The sequence below is a fragment of the Eucyclogobius newberryi genome, unplaced genomic scaffold (assembly GCF_026437365.1).
Source record: "Eucyclogobius newberryi isolate DKJ021-1_F unplaced genomic scaffold, fEucNew1.0.hap1 SCAF_12, whole genome shotgun sequence".
NCBI lineage: Eukaryota > Metazoa > Chordata > Actinopteri > Gobiiformes > Gobiidae > Eucyclogobius > Eucyclogobius newberryi.
The window spans coordinates 32,628,297-32,649,858 of record NW_027315746.1 but is presented as its reverse complement, the minus strand read 5'-3'; the positions used below and the strand labels follow the sequence as shown (position 1 = coordinate 32,649,858).

Sequence of the window (21,562 nt, the reverse complement as noted above, 5' to 3'; positions counted from 1 at the left end):
ACAAACATCACGGCTGTAAGATTTCTCTCCAGTGTGGATACTAGTGTGTATTTTGAGAGCTCTTGCTGTAGGAAAACTGTTTCCACACTGGTCACACTCGTATGGTTTTTCTCCTGTGTGAGTTCTGTAGTGTTTCTTGAGCGCAGAAGAACAGCTCCATGTCTTTCCACACTGGTCACAGGTGAACCCCATTCTTCTGATGGACTTTTAGATCTGCCATGAACACAGAAAAAGAAGATGTTAAGTAATAATAGGGTTAAATAAATAACTTATACTTTTGTCAATTCCTTATCACCATTGAGAGTGGTGTTGTCATGGAAAAAATAAGTCATTTTCACAAGCTTCAGTGAGTTATGAAACGAACAGAACTTTACTGTTTCTATAAGAATGTGGACAGTATAACAGGCTCTGGCTTTGGGTGAGGACCGACAGCATCAAACAAGTCTAGCCAGAGCTCTGTCATTCAAACATGTTTACATTCAACATTTAATGAATGTAACACATTGATTTAATTTAACAATTAAATGTGTTTGTGTGAATGAGGGTAAAGTGGGAGAGTCATGTTTGATCCTTTGTATTTCACATTCTGAGTACTTTTTTTTCCAGAGTTTTTTTGGGCCTGTAGGCTTTGACAGGACAGTGCAGTGGGAAATGGGAATGAGACTGGGGAACGACATGCAGCAAACAGGTGAAAGCCGGACTCAAACTCATGAGGCCGCAGCCCGCCCCACACGGCAGGCGTCTCTCAATGCTCGGGGTTTGAGAGACTCGACTAAAACCAAAGCACATCGTTTTCTTCTTCAAGAGACACACACCAAAAACACTGATGAAAAATGTTGGGGAGACAAAATATATTTTAGTTATGGAACAAATTGGTCAGCAGGAGTCGCAATGCTTCTACACAACATTCCTGGGAAGGTAATTGGCTCTAAAATGGCAGTTTGGGTCACTTGACTGGGCAACAGTTCACACCTGAGAGAACTTCATAAGAAGAAAAAAATGTGTGTTTCCGGTAACTCGACCTGGATTTCAAAATAATGAAAACCAGACCTTAAACATTTTATTGCATATTTACTGGCCGTATGTTTCGAGAATGTCAAATTGTGAGAGCAAACTCAAAAGCTGCGGGGAAAAAAACATTTGTGGGCATCGTAAGCTATGAAAATCACCACACATTTGATTAGTTTTGTTTTACCCACGGGCGCATCCATGTATGCGCCCGTGGGATTTAATCATATAACCGTTACATGAGCAAACATATTTCACAAACGTGGTGTGAGTACAGCGCCAGATCAACTCGGGGAACTTGCAGCTGTTCAGAGCAGCGACAAAAAAGTGTGGTTTGTTGCCGTGAGCAAACCAGCAAGAACTCGTCACAGAGCGGTGTTGTGTTGCCTGTGATAGCACGTGTGAACACAATGATTGGGAACATTTGTGGAATTATATATATATATATATAAAATAATAATAATAATAATAATAATAATAGAAATCCTGCGCACTGTCTTACTTGCAAATAAAAATGTATTGGTAAAGAGACAACGTTTCGGCAACTGGGCCTTCAAAAAATAGTGATTAATACTATTTTTGACGTATGTGTAATTCATCATGAGGTGTCACTATTTGTCTATCGTTTTGTGATTAAAAGGTGCCATAACATGCTTTTTTTCACGTTTCGTAGTCTAGTGTAGTCTAGTGTATAATTGGTAATAATAATTGGTAATAATAAGGGTTGTGCAACAGCCTTAACATAATAGTTAAGAAATATCACCCAGACCTTGGACCCCCTCACCAACCCGGAAATGCAAACGGCTTGGTTTGATATTCGCCCCCAACCTTGCGAAGAGCGATCTGGCTCCCCCGCCCAACCCGTGACGTAGTCTCAGAGAGCGTGTGTGCCCCGCCCACCCGTGACGTAGCCCCACAGCTGTCTGCTCCGCGCTGCGCAGCTCCGCGCGAATGAGTGAGAATCTATCTATCTATCTATCTATCTATCTATCTATCTATCTATCTATCTATCTATCTATCTATAGAGATAGAGATAGAGATAGAGATAGAGATAGAGATAGAGATAGAGATAGAGATAGAGATAGAGATAGAGATAGATAAAAAAAAGTCTTATGTCCATCGCGCTCTTATTTCCTGGTTTTTCGTATCGGATAGAACTTCTCTCCGTTTATTTTCCCGGTTGCTGCATCAAGTGCCACATAAACCTTCACCATTGTGATAATAGTAAAGAGTGCGATATCATTAATGACGTTTTGGGCCTCTTTGAGCCGTGTTTCCTCGTAAATCGAAGCAGAAAAACTCCGGAATGAGCTTGAAGGGAGACAGCAGCGCGGAGCCGGGGGGAAGGGGGCGGGAGGCGGCAGGCGGGGGGTGAGGGGGGCTAATGACGCGTGCTTGCCCTTATGACGCGGTCTTGCCCCACCGCCCGTCAGTTTGGAGATTTGTGGAAAGGAGATAGTCTGTAATATAGCTAAACACTGCGGGAATCAATCAAAAAAACACTCTGGACAAATATGAAGCACAAATAGCAATGTAAGAAGGTTAAAAGCTCTGAAAAGTCGATTTTGCATGTTATGGGACCTTTAACATCTGTGATTGGCCACTCCTATTTTTTAGGCCACTCCTATTTAAACCTCTGTCCCATCCTCAGTTACCCATTTGCCTGACGAAGGCCCAGTTGCCGAAACGTTGCCTCTTTACCAATACATTTTTATTCGCAAGTAAGACAGTGTGCGGGATTTCTTTCCCTAGTACAGTAACTTTTTTTTTTAAATGCACAAATGCAGGTTGTCGCAGTTTTTATTTTATTTTATAACACTTTAACAGTGCACCTTTTTTGAGGTAGCTTGAATAAGAAACAATAGTGCAGAATTTGAATTAAATAAAAAAGCAGCTCAACTTAAAATCCCCAGAAGCATGTAAACAAATAAACAAAGTGTATTAAAATTGCAACAGTGTCATAAAGTAAGGCCATAATGTGCTTTTCAGAACTGCACTCTTAATACTCTTGGGCTTAAATAATAAAACGTATGTTTTTCTTGATGAAATCCATCTGTTGTCGAGTCGAGAGTAGGCCAGGGGCCAGTGTTTGAAGCGACCTACACTCATCCTCGCAGTAGCCACGGTGTCTATCACGCCGTGTTGGGAAAGCAAGTTCTGTACGCAGAGATGGCCAGAATGTGCGACGCAGCGCACACTCCGCACTCCCGTCTCACACATAGCTTTCTTCATATTAGCAGCGCTTGTCACGCAAAATTACACCGACCCGTTGCTTGTCGATGCCCCAGTTATTGAGCATTTTTTCCTTAATCTGTTAAGATGCTCTCTGCTGTGTGGTGTCCGCGAAATTCCCTGGACATGCGGATGATTGATCCATGATGCAAGTTAACTGCCGTAAAGTGTGGGCAGTAAAATGTCATGATCCATTCATGTGTTATACGGAGGAGAGAGACTAATAATAAGCTTGAAATGTATAACGCTGATCAAACTAGTAAGAGTAAAATGTATATCCGATCACTGATCGGGATGCAACATCCGATCAGAAAATAATAAACAATGCTTTAGGTTACATCTGTCATGGAAGAGCAAATCCATGGATGTACGCGTTGCACTAAACAAAGACTGCAGCACAACAGAGGAAGTGAGGGCTTATTACTGATGTCATCAATGCAGTTAAGTTGATGAATCATTTACAAGATTTATTCATTTACAGGAACACGAAAGACCCCCGAGGAGACTTCTCTGTCTTTGAAGAAGAAGGATCTGTCCAAGTGCATCGAGAGTGGACTGTCCATTCAGTGTGTCACATGCACTTCTACTGAGACGATACATAGCTTCAGATGACGTCACAACATCCGGGTCACTGCCCCCTCACAAAACCTTGATACCGAGTAAGCTAACTGTCATTCTGATCGATCTCAAAAAGTTGCTCAGTTTTGGGATGTTCAAATCACTGATGCTCCAAATGCTCTGCGTAACCACGTGACACGCGGTAGTTATGGTGTTGTTTCCCCCTCGCAAACTGACTGCCCCCGTTACTAGGTCAAGTGACCCGGATGACGACGTCAGCGTGAAGCTATGTATTGTTGCTGGGACAACGGTAAAAACGTGTATATCTTTCATAAAAAGCAATAAACATGTAAAATAATAGTAGAAACACACTCTCAGTAATTCACTTCACATCCAGCCGAACCGATAAAAAGAGTTCACTTCATTTGTGTTGTTGTTTTACGTTTGTAGCGTTAGACGACCAGCTTTAGCCGACTAGCGTCAGCCGACTAGCGTTAGCCGACTAGCTAACGTCACAAACAAGTTAAAACTATGGCCTAAACGCCGGATATAAGTGAAGGAAACACATTCCTTTACAAATATAATGTCATTCTTCACTTACCTTCGGCTATGTTGAGTTGGAGTCGTTGTAGGTCGCGGGTTTAAGCAGCGAGTCCAGCAGCATGGCAGGCACTAGATCATACACGCCTAACTCACGGAAGTACTTCTTCTTCTTCTTCTTCTTCTTCTTCTTCTTCTAGTATTGTTTATCGGCGGTTGGCACGCAACTAAAGGTGCCACCACCATTACCGCCACCGGCCGGTATGGAGTGTGGGTTGGGAAGGCCCCAACGGTCCTTAAATCCTCCCCATTGATCCTGTTGACTTAAGGTACATAAGGAGTACCTTTACTATAACCTCTTGTGAGATGTTCAGCAATCATTCCTTGATACTAAATCTAATCCCATGTTCACATACTCTCTCTCACAATTTGTCTTTGCTGTTGATATTTCGGGCAATGAATAATGACATGCTCCACTGTCTCTTGGACTCTGCAGCGCTCGCACTCCCCTGTTCAATGTTTCCCTATTATTCTGAGGGTGTCATTCAGCCCTGTGTGTCCCAACCTCGGACACGTCAGAACGTCCTCCTCTCTGCGGCTCTTACTGCTCCACTCTCTTGTTCTCCCCTCTGCTCTCGTTTGTATAATATAGAAAAACCGGCCTTTGAGGCAAGATAAGATAAGATATGCCTTTAATGTCCACACATGGGGAAATGTGGGTGTTACAACACAGTAGATACAGGGGGAAAGGACAGATAACTTATAGGAAGTAAAAAAAAACACTCTTAATAGAAGAACTCTTATAAACAAAAACTCTTATTAACAAAACCTTGTAAACAGGTCCTCTCATATCTTAATAGGGAATGGAGGGCAGAAAAATAAAAATAAAGATAAAATAATAATAATAATAATAATAATAAATATAGCCGCAAGCGGCAATGATCGGCCCTCGCCACGCTGCCGCCACGCCGCAAGAGGAGGGGGCGCTAACGCGCCCCAATTGTCCTTTTATTACGCCTACTGCTGAATCTGTGACGCTGTCACATCTTCTCCCCTTTGTTTTACCATCAAAAAGCAATTTTATTTTGAATTCTTGGCAAAATGTGCAGCTTTGCCGCACAGACACCGTGACTCTTAGAATAAAAATGTGGATAACTTTTGATGGTCCACCCCTGAAGATGAGTCTCACCAAATTTCAGGTTAATAGGGCTGACGCCCTAAGAGGAGTTTGTGAAAGTCTAAAGTGTAAACATGTTCTGGCGATTTCCCCATTGGAATAACATGGAAGGTTTCGGTCATCGTTACGGCAACGCCATAACAATTATGACATGGGTCTCATTGACTTTTTTGATGGGGCCAAAATTGAGTTGTGTGTCAAATTTCATATAATTTCGCAAAACTAAATATTTAACCTCCATATGAAATCTGTAGGGGGCGCTGTGGCTCCAAATTGATTTATTTCACTTCAAGTAGGTTTAGGGCAAAGAGTTTAACAACTGATTCTAATTTGACGCAATTCGGACTTTATCTGCGCAAACGGCAGAAATGTTAAATTTGGGAGATTTCTGAAATTCTTGCTACAGTTTGCGGCTTCGCCGCACAGAGACCGTGACAGGGTCAATGTCATTTGGATAGCTTTTGATGTCCCACTCCTCAGTAGCATTTTCACCAAATTTAAGCTTTTTAGGGCCAACGCCCTGGGAGGAGTTCGTAAAAGTACGACCTTTGGAAAAACTCCGAAGTCATGTTTAGCCATTTTTGAAGCAATATGGCCGACATTTGGTTGGGCGGACGGCGTTGCCGCAGTAATAGTTTTTACTTCTCTTGTCACCATCTACCTCTGCGCCAAATTTCATGATTCTACGATCAGATTTTTTTTGGGTCATTTCCCATCTCTCAATGCATTTTTGGTACATTTGGGGGCGCTGACGCGCCAATTTTTTTATTTTAGAAAAGGGAAATAGCCAGAATGTAGAGAGGCACGATTTTTAGAGGTGTGCAAATTTTTGTGACTTTTCATCAATGTTCACTGGGTGAAAAATAGGGGGGTTGGTCCCGAGAAGAAGAAGAAGAAGAAGAAAGAATAATATTCCGATGCGAAAACAATGTTTCCCATTTTTCAAATATCATAAACTATACATTTTCGGAAAGCGCTCGCGCTTTCCTACCTCATGGTGTGGGTCCCTGGTCACTGACGGGTACTTTCGTTGATTTTGAGTGGGCTCCGCCCACTTTGTGTTTTTTGCCCTCTATACAGTAATAATGTTCAATTTTTGCATTACATGCTTATATGCACGGAACATGCAAGAGATGGGGAACGTATTCGTGAGGTACTTAGCGCAAATGAGTGCTTTATATGGGGATGACGACCGCGTTTAGTGCGCACTTTTGCACGGGCTTCGCCCGTTTACAACGGTAATGTTCCATTTTCCTACTACTAATTAGTATGCACGGGGCGTGCATGAGTGAAGGAGTGCGTTAGTGAGTGTTTGGAAGTGGGCGAGTGCTTCGCGCTCGATTTCGTGCGCACTACGTGTGCACTTTCGCAGCCGTGCTTCGCACGGCCTTAGGAGATTAATAGGCCTCTCGCCAGCTTGTGGCGCTCGGGCCTAATAATAGAAATAAAAGTAGCAGGCATAAGACAAATAATACTAATAATAATGGTAAAGTTCACATTAACACTACTACATTTCTTTCTTCTCAACAAACTCAGATCTACCCCAGGCTCTTTCAGAAACCATGGAGGGACATTAGAGTTTGGAACTGTCGGGCTCACGTTCAGCTGGTTAATTCCTATTTCTTTGAACTTCACTCTCTCCTATCCACCCAAAGCTGGTGAACTGTGCTTTTTCTTTTTCCTGACATGGTTTTAGTACATTTAGTCCTGGGTGGCTTACACTATGTCCTTGTAAATTAACCCAATATGTTAGAATCATCTGCTCTCTTCTGCTATCTAGAGGCATCTCCCCCTTTTCAACTTGGAGTGCATCTACTGGAGTTGACCTCATCGCCCCACAACACACTCTTAAAGCTTGGTTCTGAACTATATCTAATTTTTTTAGATTACTCCTTGAAGCTGAGCAATATACAATACACCCATAGTCAATCGATGATCTGATCAGAGCCATATATATTACCTTCAGGCATTTCCGGCTAGCTCCCCACTCCCGTCCCCACTCCCGTCCTCTCAAGCACCTCATAATGTTTACAACTTTTTTACACTTCTCTACTGTTTTACTTATATGCACTCCCCATGTCAATATAGTGTCAAACCACAACCCCAAATACTTAAACTCACACTCGTAAAAAACATTGTTTTTGTCTTATTTACAGAAAATCTAAATCCCCACTTAATTGTCCATGTTTCCACTTTATGTTTGGCTTGTTGCAATTTCCCCCCAGTATATTCAATATTTCTACCTCTCTTCCACATTACTCCATCATCTGCAAAAAGAGAGACCCCTATAGGGCCTTCCACATTACAAAATATTTCATTATTCATAATAGAAAACAGCACCGGGCCCACTACACTCCCCTGTGGCGTACCATTTTTGATGTCATACTTTGAGCTAAAATCTTTCCCCACACGCACTGAAATATTCCTACCAAAAAATTCCTAACCCATCCTAACATCTTGCCTCTTATTCCCATCTGATGCAACCTTATAATTAGCCCCTCCCTCCACATCATATCATCAGCTTTTTCAATGTCAAAAAATACTGCAACAACACACTCCTTATTCACTTGGGCTTTTCTAATTTCATGCTCCAAAATAACTGCTGGGTCTATTGTACTCCTGCCTTTCCTAAATCCAGACTGGTGGCTTTTAATCATTTCATTTTTTTCCAAAATATAGCATAGTCTTTCATTGATCATTTTTTCCATTAGTTTCCCTACATGCGATGTCAAGGCTCTAGGTCTATAGCTCACTGCCAAGCTGGGATCCTTACCTGGTTTACAATTTGGTACTATTACTGCCTCCTTCTACTGGTCTGGTAGGAATTCTCCATCCACACTTTATTATACAACTGTAAAATTAAGGCTTTACTTTTTCCACTGAGGTTCTTCAACATACAATAACTTCATCTTTTCATACTTATTTAAAGCGTCATTGAGTTCCTTCATTGTAAATTCAACATTAATTGCACTATCATAGTCACTGATATCATCTAATCTATTGGTGTTATTTCCCACAATCTTTCTTCTTGCTCTCTTTTCCTCTACACTCAGATTTTCCCGACTATTAACTTTTACATATTGCCTAGCTAACAACTCAGCTTTATTTGCATTATCTAGAACTACTTCTTCTCCATTTTTCATCACTGGGTAACTAAAACTTTTATTAATACCAGCCATTCTTTTAATTGTTCACCAAACCTGACCTACCGATGATTGTCTACCAAGCGTGTCACAGTAACCTCTCCAATACTCCAATTTCTCCTTTTACCGTTCTTTTTACCATTGCCATTTTCTTTTTATAATCAATATAATTTTGAAAACAATCATTTCTTTTCAATACTTTAAATGCTTTATTCCTCGCTCGAATGGCATTTGTGCATTCTTCAGACCACCAAGGGACAATCTTTCTTTCTTTTCTTTTTTTTTTCTTTTTTTTTCTTTTTTCTTTTTTTGTAAGGCCCAAAATCACAACAACAGTTGCCTCTGAGGGCCACAGGGAGAAATGAATCAACAATGTCTGTGGTGGCGAGGGAGTCAGACAATGTCTGTGGTGGCGAGGGAGTCAGACAATGTCTGTGGTGGCGAGGGACGATGTCCCAGGGTCCTCTGTCCTTAGACTCTCCTTTCGGTTTTGCTTACCTTTGCTCTTCCTTATTGTCTGCTTTGCTGCTCTCACAATCGCAAGACACAAAGAAGTTTACATCCACGTTTACTTTCTCCATTTCATTTTCACAAATGACCCTGAATTTATTCCAGTCTATTCCTTTAAAACACCACCTACTTATTCCTTCCGTGCACTCTCATAATTAAAACTTATCTGTTTTTATTGGGTAGTGATCACTCCTTATCAACGACCCAGGTGCTCATCCCAGCAATATGATGGGCTGATTCTGTTCCATTCCTTGCATTAAATCTAGTTCCACTCCCGTCATTCAAACATACAAGACCCTTCATATCCATTAAATCCTCTATCACCAACCCATTCCCATCATTATGCCCACAACGTACTATGAGCATTAAAATGACCACAACATGTAGATTTGCCCTCAAGATGAACCATAAAATCCTGCAGACCCTCCAGTGTTAAACGCTTAAGATGAGATAAGATATTCCTTTTTTGTCCACACATGGGGAAATTTTGTTGTTGCAACGCAGGTAGATTCAGAGGAAAAGGATAGATAACTTATAGGAAGTTTAAAAAGCACTCTTAATAGAAGAACTCTCCCCCACACTTCTATCACAATGAATTATAATTCTTTCCCTTTACCTAAAACTCTATACTGATCCCATTCCTGATAAATATTGCACATCCTCCACCATTTCCTCCTTGCCTATCCCTTCGAACACACTCGTACCCTCTAATAACAAAATCTAATGTTGGCTTTAGCCAGGTTTCTTGAACACAAATGACATCCGGTTTCACCTTACTATCTTGTACATATCCTTTAAATTCCTGTCCATTTGCAATGAGACTCCTGGCATTCCACTGCAGTATAATCAGGTCTTCTCACTTGTTTCTCCTCCTGCCTTACTGTTCCCCTCTAACCTTTTGTTCATTAGCTCCCAAGAGATACCTTTAGCACCCAGGAATTTCTCCGCCCCCTCTACTATCATCTTAGCTTTGTCTGGTTTACGTTTGACTTGTTCAGAGCAATTTATCACATAAGACAAAAATACTACCAAGTCATCAACAGCAAGTACTATACTTGTTCCTCCTCTTTTTGGAACAACACTGGTGTCAGCAGTGTTTCCTCGTTTCTGTATTTGGACCTTCGTTGCAGCTTCTGCATACGAGATGTTATTCAACATTTTTACCTTTTCAATTTGTACAGCTTTCTTTCTTACCTCACATCCACCAAACGTCGCAGTGTGCTGTCCCCCACAATTACAGCACTTAATCTGAGCATTTTCCTCACATTCTTCAATCTTATGTTCACCTCCACATTTTAAACATTTCTGCTTCCCTCTATACACCGCTGCTATGTGGCCATAAAGCTGACACTTGTAGCACCGGAGTGGAGGAGGGACATATTCTCTTACCAGGAAACTCAAACAGCCGACCTTCACTCTCTCAGGAAGCACATCTTTAAATTCCAATAAAACCGACATGCTCTGAATTCTTTGGCCATCACTCCATCTCATCAATCTCTTAACAGAATCCACCCCTGCACCCAAACTGTTTTTAAACTTATCCAGATCTTCATCCAGGGGGATTCCTGTGACTACTCCACGTGCTCCTTTCCTTTCTCCAACAACCTTAAACTCACTTACAGCCATCTTTCCAATGCTACTAATCTGCATTGCTGAGTCACACACAATCAGTAGATTACCATCTCTCAACACTTTGGCAAATGCTACATCCCCCAATATCTTCTTTATCTCCCTTGACAGCGCCAAGATTCCAATTTTTCCTAACTCACTCTCAGTTTTAAATTGAAGGATTACTTTAGGATTATTCTGCTCTCTCACGACTCTTTTCCGACCCTCCGATCTCCCTTCATCTGGACTGGGCAGAAGAATGAAGCGATACATGAGCATAAGTAACAAACATAGTAGCATAATCAATATACTTCATTCCCCCTGTTGATATCTGAAGGAGATCACAATCAGAACCCATATATAATCAAATAATTCACATAGAACCAAACCATCACTGGTGAGAAAACCGTGCATCAATATAAACATGTCTACTACAGAACTGCAAAACTTTCCCATTGTTCGGCTCACCAGACAACTCTGAAAAATAAAGCACAGCGCAGCACACTAGACAAAGGGAAAGGTTAGAGTAGATAACATTCCTCTTCCTCCGGGAGGACAGCATCTTCCTTTGGCACCAACATATCAACATATACTGACCTCCTCCTGCCTGAGCCACAAAGCCGTCGATCGTTCGTTCCACCAGGTGGGTAAGACACCGGGAAGGTCTTGATACAGGGTATGCAGCCATAGCCACACAAGACCAGGATGGCCAGGAAAACGGCGAGGGAGAGTATCACAGACGACATTAACCCTTTCCATTTACCAAAATAATTCATCCATGAATCCCACATGGATGTGTCTACCCCCGAATGCTTTTTCATCTTTCTATTTAGTGTGCGTAATCCGTCAACAACCTGGGTCAAACGGCCCCCTTCGCGTGTGTTATTCGGTATAAAAGTACAACATTGCACCTCCCCTATCATGGCGCAAATCCCGCCTTTCTCTGCCAAGAGCATGTCCAAGGCTATACGATTCTGGAAGGCCATCAGAGAGGTAGCGGCTAGCTGCTCGTGTACAGCAGTGAACCCTTCCTGGGAAAAATTACCCAGTTTCTGAATATTATAATGGATGTAATTCATTCTATCAACGTTTTTATTTATAGTACACCACGGGCAAAAGAATGATTCAAATCCTGCGGCCACTTGATTACTGATTTTATACTCGTCTGGTACACCCCGTGGGACTCCTATGGCATCGACGTAGGTTGGGTCAGCTTCACTCAGCCAGGGAGTGGATTTCCCTACCGATCTCATGGGACGCAGTGGGTTCTCTGCCATCCGGACAGGAGAATCAGCCCACTGCAAAATGTCGTTAGCTGTCATGGGAAACACGACTGCCTGCACAATGAGAGATACTAGGGCACAAGGACCTTCATTCTTGCCGTCTAATGCATGGTGAAGCACTTTGCCTCCGCACCACCAATAGAGATCTGCGCGCGTCAGTAGAACGATATCTCTATGTAAGCTATACATTAGCGCGCAGGTCCCTTCCGGGACGTGGCCAAATTTATTTCCACCTCCGGATTTATTAATACTTCCCCTGCCCAGTAAACTCCTAACCGTGGTACAGAGGCTGAGCAGGCATAGTACTCGTTGCAACACGATTTTATTTGGTTACATGAAGCGGAATGCAGGACATACGGATCAGCGGTGGCAGACACGCGCGCGCCGAAAAACAGACCCAAAAACAACAAGACACTTCCGGCTACCCACAATGCCACCCTCTCTCTTCAAGGGGCCAGCCAGGCAGGTAACAATGTATTTCCGGCAGACTACGCACCACACAGAGCACTGCTGCCTCTCACTGGTGATAGTCCGTTATGACGCTTTGTACACCTGCTGATGCAAAGAGGGGACAAGCAAAGTCTTCACTGACACAGATTTAAACCCCAGATCAAAGAAGTGGGACAAAAGTGATCTCCTCTGAACTGCAAACCTGTTACACTCCATTAAAACATGGGGGACAGTTTCTTCTTTTCCACAGGTTTCACATTGGCCATTATGATGTTTTCCAGTCAAGAAGAGGTCCGATGCTAAGCCCCAGTCACAGTCTCGTTATCAGGCCAGGTAGTTTATGAATATTCACCTTCAAAAAACAAGGAATTCTTTCAATAGCTTCTACTGTCTTTTATAGTAGGTTTAATTTCTAGGTATCAAGCACACCTTGTACTTTTTTCAATTCAACCCTAATTAGATAATAATAATAAAATGTAATAGCTTCTAAATCAGGTAAACTAGAAAGTCAAATCTAAGTTTTTTTTTAGTACTTTTTGTCTCCAGGTATCATACACACTTTTTACTTTTTCAAATTAACCCTTTATAGGTTTTTAATGAATATTCATCTTTAAAAATCTAGGAAGGCGGCAACCCCCGAACCCGGTGGTGGACGCCGGAAGTACGGGATGGCGTAAGGGATAAGGTTTCTTCTGCTTATGGGACTCCTAAGGCCGTTGACAGGTATCGGCAGGCCAAGCACACCGCTTGTGTCACAGAGGCAAAAACCCGGGGCGCTCCCAGGGAAATTCACTGTCACTGTTGTTTGGTCACAGTCTCAATAATCGTGATCAATCATTAAATCGTGATATTTAATCAAAACGGTAAAATTTGACATCCCTGCTCTAAAACAAATAATTGTTTGAATAATCGTGATTACAGTTATGGTTTTAATAACTGTGATTGTCATTTTTTTTTCATTAATTGAGCCTTAACGTTACTTTTCACTTGCAGATTTAATAGTGAGACAAACAAAAATCACACCTTTAGCAAAATGGAGAAAGAAATGTGACTATTTTTTGTGTTAAAAGTCAGTCTGCTTTTAATAAGACAAACTCAACTCAAACTGAAATCGTCAGTGTTGAAAGAAAAGCGTTCAATCATCTGTCACGTGGCCCGGCTCGGAAAGTGTTATAATAATGGGCTCTGGCAACATCCAGACAGTTTTCTTCCTTATACGCTGCAAAACGGAAGCGCTGGGCTGAACGTCTGCTCAGGCGCGTTACATGAGAGACACGCAACTTTGTAACACACAATCAAGACGCCAAACCGTTCTATTCAAACAGGCCTGCGAGACTCATCGACACCACATTCAACAGTCCCTAGTTCAAAGGGCACGTTACAGGTTTTTATTTGGTGTGTCTGTATCTGTTGTACATATGAACCCTAGTTTTACACCGATCGAGCGGCTATATGCAAGGAAAAGTACAAACAAATCTATAGAAAATGACAGGAAGTGACATCACATTTAGGCCATAGGCTGTAACTCAGAATGTGGCTAGAAAATGAATTTCGCTCCACCACATCAAGACTACTTTTCAAAAGTGGTTTTCCAATCTCAAAGATGTACTTGAGCTGGGGGAAAAAGTTCTCCGCATGATTTCTGCCAGTATTTGAGAAAATAGGTGTCGAAGTTGCCAGTTTACCCAAATATGTGACAAATTGGGGTGTACACCCATCTTCATACCTTCTTATTTTTTTCATTCTTTGATTACTTCAGAAATTCAGATTCTCAGAGACATAACTACTTTCTTGGAGGATGTAAAGTTGTGAGACTCTGGGTGCTTTAGTTTAAGAGCAAACGTAAGTTAAAAAAACAGTTTTAACAATTTTGCATGTTATCGTTACGCACTTAAACTCTTACTCCACATTTAGTATTCAACTGAATGCTTCAACAATTACAAATTCTCTAGTCTTGATTCATACTACACTATAAAAACATAATCTAAAAGTAGTATTTTAACCCTTTCAACACCAGTTGCCCATTTGAAGAAAGAAAACATAGGCTATTGGTAAAAGTTTTATTCTATAGAACGGATATAATTTTATGTAATGTATTTTCAATATGAACAAATAATTACAATCATAAAAGCAGTATTTACATCGTGATAAACAGGCTAATTGACATGTGTATCTTTCGATCTAGTGTAAGGCAAACTTTCTGCAGAATAGGCTATACATACAAACAGAGGAATGATATAAGTATGATTGATGTCAAAATGTGTAAGTACAACACTGGTTTGATTTTTACCTTTTGAGGACAAATATATATCTTGGCAAATTGACAGTAAACAAAGATCAACCTCCTCGGATACATTACCATGTTAGACAATGTCAATTCATCACTAGCACCTACACACCAAGCTAGTAAGTTATAAAGTTCAATTGGCACAATCTTTCTGGCAGAGGAAACATTTAGATCCTCTTGTGTAGGAGGCAGATTTACATCCATACTAGGGGCACTCTTGACCGCTTGTTTCATCCATACTAGGGGCACTCTTGACCGCTTGTTTCATCCATACTAGGGGCACTCTTGACCGCTTGTTTCATCCATACTAGGGGCACTCTTGACCGCTTGTTTCATCCATACTAGGGGCACTCTTGACCGCTTGTTTCATCCATATTAGAGGCACTCTTGACCGCTTGTTTCAGTAAACTGTCCTTGAGAGCTCTCGCAGTGCAGCATCTTTACCACTTTCTGGCACCATTTCTCCATCACTACATGACATCTCAGAAACTGACATATCAGTTTCAGTTGAAAAATCCTGGTGGAGAAGTCCTGTAGTCTCCGTGGAAACCATTTCACTCAGGTTTCTTCTTGGTGGTTTGTGGAAATTCAGCTGTGGGAAGTCTCGCTGTAATCTCTTCTTCAGAAGATCGGATCTGTAAAAATTAGAGAAGGAATAGAAATTCAGTATTGATAGATCACTATTTTATTTGTGTTTTAGAATTATTTTATTTGTGTTTTAGTATCCTATGTTTGCCGTTTATTTTGTGTTGTGTTTTAACAGGGTAACCACTTTTCTCATTGGGTTTTCCCTGTATAAATAAATAAAATGAATGGAAATATGTAGACTCCTGTAGCTAACAGGATTGGTTTGATCTTGAATGAAATTTCATGAATAAACATAGCTGTGATGTTTATCTGATCTTCTATTGTTTTCTTTCATAAACAATAAGAATAATTTAATTACCGGTAACTTCCATGACCTGGGTGTTTTTTGATGAATTTCTGGAACAGGGACAAGAGCTTCTTCATTCTGAGGATTTCCTGGTTTTCAATCAGTTGTGTCCGGATGACAGTGTCACAGAATGCTGTATATGCATCGCCGTACTCCCAGACTTTAGGTCACCTGTATAAAGCAAGGAAATGCAGTGATTGGTCAGTGATTGAAATATACTAGCTCACTACAAACAGAAATTTGCTTTGATTCAAACGTCTTTAAAATTATCGTGTAGTCATTACAATTATTTTCAATTAAATTATGAATTTATCTAAATATATGGAAATATATATTTTATTTGATTACCAAAATGTTACCTTTCATCACTTGTCTTCTTTGTCAGAAAGCTATTCTTTGTAACACCTCTTGTGATAGAGGTGCCTTCAATGGCAACACAATCTTTACCTCTGGTACACATCAGGATGGATTCATCTGCTCTTGATTCAGCTGCTTTGACCAAACTTCCTAGTAAAGGAGAAGTAAAAGAATTTCAATCAAGGGTGAGCACAATCAGTAAACAATCGCAAAAGTTCTCATCATACAGTCTTACATACATTACACCTACATGTAATAAACTAGGCACATATTCCTATAGTGATCTGTTCTTTTCTTCTGCATCTACCTCTGGATCTTCCTGCGTTGCATCAATGAAATTTCCCAATGTGGGACAATAAAGGAATATCTTATCTTATCTATGTATATTTTGGCCAACTTATTTCACTGTGATTAGTCCTATTTACCACGAGCAAGAGAAAACACACATGCCAGAATCAATATATAATCTACTCACCAGCAGTTAAAGTTTCAGCTTTGACCAATTTATCTTTCTTTGTCTTGTGAGCCTCTTTGATACAGCGATCAACCTTCTTGCAAATGATGCAAACTGCAGGAAGTACGCTTGACTTTTTAGATGATTTTGTCTTTACATCTGTGGTAGATCTCAGTCGTTTGGGAGAAGGTGGCAGAGTTGATGTGGTAGATTCACCTTCTCACCCTCGCCATGCTGCCCACAGACCGACTGTATTGCCGCAAGCTTTTCAGCACTAGTAATTCGTTTCTTGTCAATGAAACGTCTATAGCATGTAGGGTGAAACGTCTATAGCATGTAGGGTGAAACGTCTATAGCATGTAGGGTGAAACGTCTATAGCATGTAGGGTGAAACGTCTAAAGCATGTAGGGTGAAAGCCTGGCTTGTTACTCTCCAGAAAATAAGAAAGATTTCCGTCCGAAGAAGCCACAGAAGACGTAGGATAGTTTTGTTTGGCGAAGTCGTCATCGTGTACACAAACAGCTGCCGCTAACGCGCGGTCTATTCCATCGATTTCTATTCACTTCTGAGCACAAGTCACCAGCTTCCTCCAGCGGACAACAGTCTGTGGCTGTGTTTGCTCTTTTTCTACCGATGAAATGTGTGTGATGCAGGTGTAATCCATATTTTCATAGTGTTTTCTATCGGCTCGAGTGACAACATGACGCTCCACGGGAGCAGCCATGTTTGATGTTGTTGTAGTAATCTCTCCCCTGATTGGCTGATTCAGAGGCGGAATGATTCAGGCGTAGGGATATTGCGCTATCAGGCTGAGAATATAGTTCCGCATTTGAGTTATCGCCGTAAAAAAACTGGCGCGATGCGAGTGGAGAACTTTTGGTCATGAGATAATGGTACAATGATAATTTTATATTTGAAGTCATTTTTTAGTCTTGTGACAGGTGTAGCGAACTTGAACGATACAGGCTACAGCCTATGGCCTAATTAGGGTCCAGCCAGAGTAGATGTATAATTTACACAAAACAACTGTTTTTCACCCTATAAATGTTAATTCAACAAAATAAAGGAGCGCTCATATATTTCTATTTGTCGAATCAAAAAGTGGTCACTAGTGTGACGTCATAAATTACAAACAGGAAGTAAAACTATAAACCTAAACCTCTACGGCCAAAACCGTGCAGTAGACACGATTAAAGCGGGCAAAACTATTTAGTATCTTTATGATAAGACTAAGGCAAAAATAGTGACAAAAATCTTTATCTAATTCCTGATAACGATAATCAGACAATATTATTTCAATACAACAGAAATGTGTTTAAATGTGTTAGTTGAGGTTTGAACTTTTTACCATCAACAATAAACTTAATATTCAAATTCAGCCCATCTTAAAAACAACATTGATTTTATATATTTTGCTAACAGAACATGTATTTAACCCAAAGTGGAACGACAACACCACAAGATCACAGGAGTTCACACTATTGCAAATATTTTTTTTATTTTTATAGAAAACGACCAGTGTATTTACATGAAAAACGACAGAATGAACCCATAATTCACTCCCAAATCTCACAGTATCTCACTTGTTTATTCTTTTCTGTTGTTGTGAATATTAATCCTTCAAAAGAACCCAAAATGAATTTGACAAAGACACCATTGATCGATTGTTCGACTAAAGGTCTACAGCACAACTCAACAGGACACATTTTGACTTTTTTTTTTAATACGCTCTGATTTTGAATACAGCCCAAAATGGGTTTGAATATTGAGCAAATGGTTCATGGTTTTGAACCGTCATCATATTTGCAGTGGTTTTCAAAGCAAAGAGTTCAGTTGGATTTAACCAATTATTCAAAATATTACCTCATGACCATAGGTGAGGGAATGTAGATTGACCGGTAAATTGAGAGCTTTGCCTTTCGACTCAGCTCCTTCTTCACCACAACAGACCGCTGCACCGATCCAACTGTCAATCTAACGTTCCCTCTTCCCTCACTCGTGAACAAGACCCCGAGATACTTGAACTCCTCCACTTGGGGCAAGGACTCCCCACCCACCTGGAAAGGGCAAGACACCTTTTTCCGGTTGAGAACCATGGCCTCGGATTTGGAGCTGATTCTCATCCCAGCCGCTTCACACTCGGCTCAAACCGTCCCAGTGCATGTTGCAGGTCCGGGTTTGATGGAGCCATCAGGACAACATCGTCTGCAAACAGCAGAGATGAAATCCTGTGGTCCCCAAACCCTCCGACCCCTGACTGCGCCTAGAAATTCTGTCCATAAAAACAAAAAACAGAACCTGTGACAAAGGGATGCCCTGGCATCCAACACGCACTGGGAACAGGTCTGACTTACTCCAATGTACACAGCTCCTGCTCCAGTCATACAGGGACCGGACAGCCCTGAGCAAAGGGCCCCGGACCCCGTAGCCCCAGAGCACCCCCCAAAGGACACCCCGAGGGACACGGTTGAAAGCCTTCTCCAGATCCACAAAGCACATGTGGACTGGTTGGGCAAACTCCCATAAACCCTCGAGCACCCGATGGAGAGTCTAGAGCTGGTCCAGTGTTCCACGACCGGGACAAAAACCACTCTGCTCCTCCTGAATCTGAGGTTCGACTATCAGTCGTATTCTCCTCTTCAGTACCCTGGAACAGACCTTACTGAGGAGTGTGATCCCTTTGTAGTTGGAACACACCCTCCGGTCCCCTTTCTTGAACGGAGGGATGACCACTCCGGTCTGCCAGTCCAGAGACACTTAGATGTGTCAGCCAAGACAGTCCTACAACATCCAGAAAAATTTTAGGTACTCAGGGCAGATCTCATCCACCCCAGGAGCCCTGCCACCAAGGAGTCTGCCAACAACCTCAATGACTTCAGCTTGGGCGATGGACGAGTCAGCCTCAGAGTCTTCAGTCTGCTTCCTCTTCGGAATATGTGATAGTGGGATTACGGAGGTTCTCAATGTATTCCTTCCACCGTCCTGACAACATCCCCAGTTGAGGTCAGCAGGTCTCCACCCGCACCGTAAACGGTGTTGGTGAAGCACTGCTTCCCACTTCTGAGGCGACGGACGGTTTTCCAGAATTTCTTTGGGGGGAAACCAGTAGTCCTCCTCCATGATCTCCCCAAACTCCTCTCAGCGACAGCACAAGCTGCGGCTCGTCTGGTCAGCCGATACCTGTCAAAGGCCTCAGGAGTCCTACAAGCCAAAGAGGCCTGATAGGCCTACTTCTTCAGCCTGACAACATCCCTTCCGGTGTCCACCACCGGGTTCGGGCGTTGCCGTACCTGCAGGCACCTGAGACCTTGCGACCACAGCTCTGAGCAGCCGCATCGACGATGGAGGTCACGAAAATGGTCCACTCTGACTCAATGTCCCCACCTCCCCCAAGAAATGGGAGAAGCTGTTCCGAAGGTGTGAGTTGAAGACCCTACTGACAGAGGGCTCCGCAAGACGTTCTCAACAGACCCTCACAATGCGCTTGTGTCTGCACAGCTTCCTCCTCCGCCAGCGGATCCAACTCACCACCAGGTGGTGATCAGTTGACAGCTCTGCTCCTCTCTTCACCCGAGTGTCCAAGATACGTGGCCGGAGGTCAGATGACACGACACCTCATACTTCCCAAATTATTTACCATCCCAGGGGGGAGATAACACATTAAAAAATGGGAGATTGCCCCCCTATGCGGGAGATTTCAAATTTTATCAGAATTAACCGAAAATAACACTAATGAGGCGAGCCACATGACTCATCGGATAAATATTCGTCCCACTTTACGCTTCATAGTATATTTCTATATTAAACAAACCATGTAGTGTAGAACCGGTATTTATTTTCATCAGTCGATTTATCCTTATTGGCGCCGCTATCTTTGTTAACGCTCATGTCGTTCACTATCATGGTGTAGATTTCGGATTAAATTTGACCTGCGTTGAATTCTGGGATGGAAACGCACAGCATCGTAATCTCAACAAACATGGCGGCGCCCGTGTCCCCCGTATGCTCCCCCCGCTCGCCTTTGCTACCAAAGTAAAGGCTAGTAGAAAAGGTCAATTTTTATTTTTTTAAATAAATATCTCCAAGAGAGTTGGGAAGTATGCGTCCTGGTGCCACGTGCACTGATGGACACCCTTGTGCTTGAACATGGTGTTTGTTATGGACAATATTCTCTGGGGCTAGGATTTTAGGTAGTTATTGTTCAGATTTAAATTTAAAAAGGGCAAAATCTGAAGCTTGTTCAGCAAAACATTAATACCTACCGAGTCTCGTTTTCTGAAAAACTTTATCCATTGACTGACAACTATAACTCTAAAAAAAAAAGATCAATAAAAAGTCTATAAACCAGAATGATTTTGTGTAGTTTAATAAACAAAAATATCAAAGCAAGTAATTACACATTAATTACACCAGCTATGTCTGGGATCAACGTGAAAAGTAAGTTTTGATTAATTCTAAAATAATCTGGATGAAACCTCAATTTAATGCCACTCTGCAAGTTTCAGCCACTCTCAGGTCTCATGTGTCCAAGAGAAGGCCCAGATGTGGATCAAGGCCTCCTCAGAGATCTTTGGGTCCTTAGAGCCGTCTGTGGCGCTGGTCTTTGCTCAGAGTTTAGCGTTCGAAGATTTGACATTCTGAGCACAGTGCTGAGACGTGGGAGACAATGGAAGCCCCTCCCACACATCATTAGCAGGTCATGAGGAAGTACATTAAATATGACATAAACACATTTCTAACACAGTTCTTAAGGCAAACTAAACTAAAGCATGATTTATTTACAAGTTTAGATCACACAGTAAACGTTAAGTCAGTTTAAATGTGAAATACAGTCATTAAGGACTTCATCCTGAGAAAGTTTCCATCCAGCAGAACAAGAGGATTTGTTACAGTAGACGATTCCACTTCTCCACAGGGGTCAGGTCCTTGGACCCATTTGGTGTCCTCTGTGTTCTTTATCAGAGGTGTTGACCCAAAGGGGGGGAGGGGGGTGTGGTGAAGACAGTGTTGTTGGTCCATG

At 41.9% G+C, this 21,562-nt stretch overlaps 1 long non-coding RNA gene across 1 annotated transcript; it reads right to left on the bottom strand.

The window, feature by feature from the left end:
- Positions 1–15,086: 15,086 nt before the first annotated feature.
- On the bottom strand, positions 15,087–17,234 carry LOC140356745 (uncharacterized). The gene is made up of 4 exons (XR_011926088.1): positions 16,563–17,234; positions 16,090–16,237; positions 15,743–15,901; positions 15,087–15,431 (listed from the first exon to the last, which is right to left on the bottom strand). It is a non-coding gene; the product is annotated as an uncharacterized lncRNA (long non-coding RNA).
- Between the last annotated feature and the right edge of the window lie 4,328 nt (positions 17,235–21,562).